Here is a 7,071-nt window from a genome sequence, read left to right on the forward strand (position 1 = left end):
GCGCTGTGCCCCTGGAGGGGCTGAAGAGGTCTCTGATGGTGCCCAGCAGGAAGAAAGAAGAGGAGAAGAACTTACCCGTCCATCGATCCAGCGGTGAATATCGTGGCTTCTTCTATCCAGGTCCCGTCCGCGGAGGAAGGATGAGCCAATCAGGGCTCATCTTTCCCCGCTGGCCAATCAGCGGCCGGATACGCGAGCCAATCACGGCTCGCGCCCGGCCGTTTGAAAGATTGGCGCCGCGGCGAGCCAATCAGAGCTCGCGGTGGCGGCGCCTGCTGATGACGTGGCGCCGGCGACTATATAAGTCGCCGGGCGGCGCCATTTTCTCAGAAGAGAGTTGGCGGCGGAGAGAGAAGGACGTCGTGGGACGTCCAGAGCGGTGAGTCAAGAACAGAAGCAGCGGAGATCGCCGGCGGGGAGCCCTTGTAAGGGCTGAGAGCGCCCCCGCCCCAGCAGCAGACCCAGCGCCGAAGAGGAGAAGAGGCGCCGCCGGCTGGAGGGTCTGGAAGACCCGGAGAAGGAAGAAGACGGCGTGGCAAGTTGAGTATCCTGCGCAGAGCAGGTAAGTACACTCAACGTTCAGTCGGGCACTAGGCCCGTGGCCGCGGTCGGGCACAAGGCCCGTGGGACAGAGAAAATCAGGTACTTGGGCACTAGGCCCCTATGAGTTAGTGGGCCAGTAGGCCACAATACTTTTGATAAAGGGGACAAGCCCCTGTTAGTTAGTTAGGCAGGGGGCGTGAGAGCCCCAGGTGCAAGGGCACAAGGCCCTTAGGTAGTTAGTGGCTTAGAGGCCATAGGAAGGCCACAGGGCCTGAGTAGGGGCTGGTAGCCCATATGCTATAAAGGGCACAAGGCCCTAGTAGATAATCAGTGAGGCCACAGGCCTCAGTAGGCAGGGGCTAGTACCCCTAGGTAGCAGGGCACAAGGCCCTAGTTAGTGGGCTCAGAGCCCTGAGTTAGAGAGGGGGCTGAGGCCCATTAAGCAGGGCACAAGGCCCTGTGTGCAACTGGGCAAGAGGCCCATGGTGTGTAGGGCATAAGGCCCTGGTGGTGGTGTGATAGAGGCGTGAGAGCCTCGTGAGTGTAGGTGCGGTCCTGTGTGAGGTGAGCACACGGAGTTAGGAGGTACAGTAGAGCGGAGGCTCCTGTGGGTGCTGTAGCAACCGGCTGGTTGACTAGCAGCGGTGTGCTCTGGTGAGTAGCGTGCAAAGTACTGTATACTGCATTTATTTTGTCTGTGCAGCGAGTATTGTTTGTATTACTGTATTTTGGGGTGTGCTACATAACTGTGTCCAGGGGCAAGACGTCAGGCCCCCATTAAAGGTAGGCTCTTGTTCCTGTGTTTTTCCTGTGCTAACCTGTGCTGTGGGGACAAGTGTAGTTACCAGCGTACACATAGTCAGTGAAGAACACACATAGTTTTCCTGTCCCTTAGGTCCCTGGGGTCGCACTGGTTTCCAGAGGGGGTGACTGAGTGAGTCAGTGGCAGTACAGCACAGCTCAACGCAGTTCCAGGGGGCGTTCCGTGGTTCAGGTTGAGAGTCCTAGTCCTCAGTTCCGTGCAGGTTACCTGGCTGTTCCGGAGTGGGACACGTGTTCGATACCTGGGTGCAGGCAGTCGGGTGGTTCAGTTTCGATCGGCTGTTCCGGGCGGCAGTCTGTACGCGGGTTAGCGTGCTGTTCCAGTGAGCCTCAGTCGGGCCTCGTGCAGCCGGTCCTTAGGATCCGTGGGTGACCCCATAGCAAGAAGGCAGCTTCTTGGTACGACCTGGGTGAGGGGGTTAGGAACCGCCCCCTGGTTTAGTCCGTGAACACCGGCTGGTGTTCCCCGTAGTGGTAAGTGAGCAGTTCCGTTAGTGCACCACACCTAGTTAGTCATAGTTGTTTGACTTAGTTGCGTTGCCGACCATTAGAGTGTTGTTAGGGTCGGGTCGCTGTTGGAGTCAGTTTAGTTTTGTGGGTGCCATCTTGGGTTTCTTGGGAGCTGGGAGGAAGAATAAATAAAAAAAAAAAAAAAAAATACTCACGTGATCGCGCGGCGCCGTGTCCCTCCTCTCCTCCATTCACACTGACTGCCGGGCGTGACGTCATCAAGTCACGCCTGTCAGTCAGTGAGGAGCGCCGCAGCCAGCAGGATGAAAGAAGACAGAAGAGGAGACAGAAGAGCAGAAAAGAAAAGAAAGAAGTTGACAAAAGGTAAGTAAAGAAACGGAGAGGCAAGGGGAGGAAAACAGAGAGGGACAGTACTATAAAGAAAGGGGACAGAGAAACAGAGGAGGAAAAAAAGGAGAGAGCCACAGAGAAATAAAAAAAAATTGGGGAAAGAGGAACAGAGGAGGGGAAAAAAAGGAGAGAGCCACAGGGGAATAAACAAAAAAGTGGGAGAGAGGAACAGAGGAGGAAAAAAAGGAGAGAGCCACAGGGGAATAAACAAAAAAGTGGGAGAGAGGAACAGAGGAGGAAAAAAAGGAGAGAGCCACAGGGGAATAAACAAAAAAGTGGGAGAGAGGAACAGAGGAGGAAAAAAAGGAGAGAGCCACAGGGGAATAAACAAAAAAGTGGGAGAGAGGAACAGAGGAGGAAAAAAAGGAGAGAGCCACAGGGGAATAAACAAAAAAGTGGGAGAGAGGAACAGAGGAGGAAAAAAAGGAGAGAGCCACAGGGGAATAAAAAAAAAAAGTGGGAGAGAGGAACAGAGGAGGAAAAAAAGGAGAGAGCCACAGAGGAATAAAAAAAAATTGGGGAGAGAGGAACAGAGGAGGAAAAAAAGGAGAGAGCCACAGAGGAATAAAAAAAAGTGGGAGAGAGGAACAGAGGAGGAAAAAAAGTGGGAGAGAGGCACAAAGTAAAAAAGAAGGGGGAAAAGCAGCATGGAGGTCGCAGTGTGAGCATAAGGGGGTACAGTGTAGTTGTGATGAAGGGGCACAGTATTGTGTGTGTAATGGCACAGGGGGCTTGTTGCAATGTAGTGTGTGTGAGGTAGGTGGCAGCTAATTAATGGGCGCTATTTTGTTTGTAGGGTGATGGTGAGGCAATTTAATAGTAGGGACTATTAATTTAAGATGGGGTGGTTTGGGGGCTATTGAATCTTGGGGTGAGTTTAGGGAGAATGAGGTCTATTTATTAAATGTGACTATGAATTATTTAATGGCAGTGATGGTTGCGGGAAATAGGTATTGCTGGGGCTGTTTGCAGGAAGGGAAATAGGTTTATTTATTAAATGTGAATAGTATTATTTTAATGTTGGGGCTGGAGGAAGGCCTAATTATTAATCGTGGGTGCTATTGATTTAACGCTGGGGCTGGCTGTAATTTTCTAAATGTAGCCATTTTTTTTTCAAAATAGGTCCTTCAACATTCCTGGATCTGGACAAGCCACAACTAAAGAAAGCAGCAGCCACAGGTGGAGAAAGTGAGAAGAACAGGTAGGAGAGAGCAGCACAGTGTGTGAAATGTTGTGATTCTAGTAGGGACAATACCAATTTTTGGTGAATGTTGTGTCCAATGTAAGGTGTAGGCCAAGACTGAACTGTTTGTGTACACACTGCATTGTTTGTATACTACCCTGTGGTGGTAGATGTCCTGAAAGTCAGGAGTGCTTGAACATATGTGACGCTCCGGCGAATTGAGAGCCTAGTGGTTTTTATGTTAGCCACGCCCCAATGGCACGTTTGCCACGCCCCCAAATGCATGACCACACTTCCCAAAATTTTTGCACTGCCGTTTGGCTAGCCACGCCCCTGAATATATGACCATACACCCAATTTTTTTTTGCGCCGCCGTAAGGCGGCGCAAAAAAATTTTGGGGCTTACTTCACTATGAGGGGGGCCCCATGAATTTGTTGTACCCGGGCCCTGAATTCTTCTTGGCAGCCCTGACCGCGTGTCCTGTGTATAGTCCTTGGGGTAAAAAGTTCCCATGAAAGTTCTCTGTATTAACCTGTAATGTATTGTACATAGTAATCATACCCCCTCTTAGATGCCTCTTTTCTAAAGTAAACGTTCCTAAACTGGCTAACCTTTTTTCATAAGTTAATGACGCCATACCCTTTCTCATTTTTTTCGCCCTTCTCTGAACCCTTTCTAGTTCCAAAATGTCTTTTTTTTTTAAAGTGGTACCCAGAGCTGTACTCTGTATTTAAGATGCGGTCTTACCAACGATTTACATAGTGGCAAAATTACACTGTCTTCCCTTGCATCTGTGCCCCTTATTGTACATACCTATATTTTATACTTGCAGCTGCTGCTTGACATTGAGCACTATTGCTAAGTCTACTGTTTACGAGCACTCCCAAATCCTTTTCCATTAGAGATTCCCCTTGCAAAGTTTAGTGTCATCTGCAAAAATGGAAACTTGGCTCTCTAATACCCTCTCTGTTGTATTATTGCAGGATGTTAATACACACACACACATGTCAAACCATGTGTTCAGACATCACTAATTTGCAGAAGTGTGTGGTTTAAACGTTTACATTTCACAAGAGAGGAAGAAAGCAATGTGTGCTCAGCAATCAAAGACTGACAGTAGTACAGCTAAGAGAGAACGTATATATAGAGTCTCATTAATCACTAGGTCCCATTGCTTGCGAAAACCTTTTTATTTAAGTTTGTCATATACAAAGGGTTAGCGCTGGTGATAACGATGCTTTATGGTAATAACTCTGCCGGAATGTAGAAGCTTATTTAAGTATTGCGCCGTTATTTGCACAGAATACCTGTTCTGTTCTCTCCATCTCAGATGGCATATAAAAAAATAAAGTCATTAAAAAAAATGTTTTATTATTTGAATAGAGCTATTTTAATGTATACAGTTGCTATTTTTTTTCTTTACATTTTTTAAGTTATTTTTGTCTATTTTTAAACCTTTTTTTTTATGTATAAGTGTAACTGGGAGCCCAAAATCAAGTGCAAGCAAATGCTGACATCTACAAAGCCTGGCCCAGTAAGACTGTAAATCAGCTCCTACTGATGAGACGGATGAGTAGCCATCAGTTTCCGCTGCAAGAATTTTGGTGGGTTTAATTGCGGCAACAACAGTGAGCTTTATCGCCACAAACGGGGTCCTATTGATAAACAGGCCCCATAGTCTCTTTAAAGCTAGATTCATTTGATGATGCAACCATTAAAGTTGATGATAACACAGATGTGACAGGATTGGTTTATTCTGCAAACCAGATCCGCCAGCCTTTAGGGTTTTCGCTGGATTGTCAGCAACAAGGTGCCACTGCTGAGCGCCAACTGCACACCAAATTGGTGTCACTTACAGGAGGGTATTTCTACCACCACTAGATTCCTTCACCAGAACCTGGAACCGCTTATACTTCTGGGTAGTCTGTAGCTGCTGCAGCTCCTCTTTGCTGGTTACTCCGGCTGAATCTTCCCTGACTGACTTTACTATGGGTCAGGACGGCTGACTAGCTGGCAGAGCGTTGAGATCAATGCAGAACAGCCGGAGGATGGATTTAAAGGGTGAGCTTTAGTCTGTTAGGTTCACAGGAACACAACAGATGAAGTTTATTGCTCAAGTAACTCTTGTAAGAGCTGTAATGTTACACACACCACATGAAGGTAGTAATGTTATTTATTTACGTGGGCTCCAAGTCATTCTGTTAGGGCCCCTACCTACTGACATTTAAACGCTGCGCCGCATGTGAATATAAAACCCATTCTACTGCATGTGTACATGGTCATACATTTATTTAGTATATTCTACAAAGTGACAGCTAGAATCTTGATTGGTTGCTATAGGCAACATATCCACTTTTTCAAACCTGCAGTTAAGTAAATATACCCACAGGAGATTGATTGCACTTCTGTACTTTACCTATTCACCTAAAGCTACAGAATATTTTTTTATGTGCTTAAAATGACATCTCAATTGGAAACCATGCAAAATCCGACACGGCAAAATCATGTCAGCATAGTTTCTTGTTACAATTTTCTTGTATTCTTTCCGTTGAATAGGGACATTCTATAGCCTTTAATGTGACGGAAAACAAGAGAAACCAAAATGTAGAAGGGAAGATGGCAATAACAGTAGTTCTGAAAAAATTTAGGTGAAATTTCAACTTCTCTGTTTTATAAATAGGACGTTTTGTCTGTCAACATATTTGTAAGTACACATTTTGTACTTTGTAAGTCCATTATATAAGAGAGTTTGCATTGCTGGAAACAGCAATGATCCAGGCACTTGGCAATAGCTGGACGTGTGTCCAGCATTTTATACTGGTAGTAGCTGCAGCTGATATGTGAGGTCTGACCTGTACTGTAAGAGGGAAATCATGTCACAGGGATACAAGAAAAAATATAGGGGCATATTTATGAAGTTGTGCTAGCACAATTTCACTGTCTTTCCGTAACTCCAACGCAAGTTGGAGTGTGCCGCATATTTATTATCTGTGCATCGCAGCAGATATCGCGGATATCTGCTGCTTTGCATTGTTTTGTTTTTGGGAGCAGTCACCATTCAACATTATGGTGACTGCTCCCTCTCGCAATCTAACAAGCTGAAGCTGGCGTACATTAACATAATTGAAAAATTTCAGTGCTGTCAGCTCTGCCCCGAAGAGCAGAGCTGGACAGCGCATGTGTGGAGGGATCACGTGATCCCTCCCTGTCACTCACCGCACTCGCTCTGCATCTATAGTTGCGGAGACGGAGCGGACATCTTTGTGCGCATGTCCAGTTCTTCGAACTGGACATGCGCAATTGCAGTAAGAGGAGAAGCGAAGAGGACGAGGAGGAGATCCGGAGATAGCGCATTACGAAGAGGCGGGGTAACTATGTTTATTTTAACACAGAAACAGCAGTTTATCGGAACTGCTGTTTCTGTGTTGGGTTCTACATAAATTTGAGAAATAGTTATCAATGCGATAAGGATTGAAAACTATTTTTCACTTTATGTGAACATTGATAAATGTGCCCCATAGAGAGATAATTACAGTGGGCTGCTCACTAAAACCAAATTGCTGTCAGATTTATATGTTTTAAAAACTGAAGCTGAGCTTTCGGAATTATCTTTACTCTCCCCATAACCATAACTGCTAGGAGACTCCCGAATTAGAGTGAG

Source organism: Mixophyes fleayi, chromosome 4 (assembly GCF_038048845.1).
Source record: "Mixophyes fleayi isolate aMixFle1 chromosome 4, aMixFle1.hap1, whole genome shotgun sequence".
Lineage (NCBI taxonomy): Eukaryota > Metazoa > Chordata > Amphibia > Anura > Limnodynastidae > Mixophyes > Mixophyes fleayi.